Raw genomic sequence first — 1,114 nt, 5'->3', positions numbered from 1 at the left:
CCTTTCTTTCTTCTCTCTCTCTCTCTCTCTCTCTCTCTCTCTCTCTCTCTTTCTCTCTCTGTACAGTTTTGATATTTTTTAAGGAAAGACTGATCCTGCACATGCACGTTTACCTACATATTCGCGTGTATTGCATGCACGGGAAACGTGGAAAAGCGAGGAAAAACTTGAACGTGAGAAATTGCAGAGTCCGGAGGTATGTTTCGCGATGGAGCGAACCGAAGGAAGAGTCGGTGTTGAGAGTATCACACGATATATATAAATTAATGATCGTTCAAAAATAATTTGCGTGTGAAATGAATGCAAAGCCATTAACGTGCGATGCAAACAAAGTTTTGCTATTGAAAGTACAAATTAGTTCGGTCCGTTTTTTTGTGTTCAAAAATGCATTTATTTCAAAACAAAATGAATGAACAGATCAATTAAAGTATTATCCATCGCTGCCTACTACTTTTTCCCATCTCTCAAGGAATTTTCGAATTCCATTTCGAAAAAATGACTCGCCTTTAGAGGCGATCCAATTTTGGAGCCAATTTTCGATTTCTGCGAAAGAAGTGAACCAGTGACTTGCTGCATCCTTCAGAACAACCAGTAATCAGAAGGAGCAATGTCCGGAGAATACGGCGGGTATGGAAAAACATCCCATTTGAGCGTTTCCAAATATTTTTTTACGACTTTAGCGACATGAGACCGAGCGTTGTCATGAAGAAGAATAACTTTATCATGTCTTTGCTCGTATTCCATTTTTCTCGCAATGCACGGCTCAAACGAATCAATTGTAGCCGATACCGATCGCCCGTAATGGGATCCCCGTAGTGGAATCGCCAGGTTTTAGCAACTCATAATAAACAAGACTCTTTTGGTCTCACCAGATATAGAACATGATCTTCGAACCATGAATGTTCGGCCATGGTGTTGATGTTGAAATCGATGGCAATGATTGACCGGGTTTAGCGTAGTATTTTTTCTTCTTGGGGTTGTCGTACAATATCCATCTTCTTCTTCTTCAATTCTCATCTCCAATCACAATTCGATGCAAAAAATCTTTTTTCTGTTGTCTTTGAATCAGCTGTTCGCAAGTAAAAAATCGCCTTTCAACGTCTCTCGGTTTCAG

This window comes from Atta cephalotes, assembly GCF_000143395.1.
Source record: "Atta cephalotes unplaced genomic scaffold scaffold00019, whole genome shotgun sequence".
Classification (NCBI taxonomy): domain Eukaryota; kingdom Metazoa; phylum Arthropoda; class Insecta; order Hymenoptera; family Formicidae; genus Atta; species Atta cephalotes.
This window is presented reverse-complemented; position numbering follows the sequence as displayed.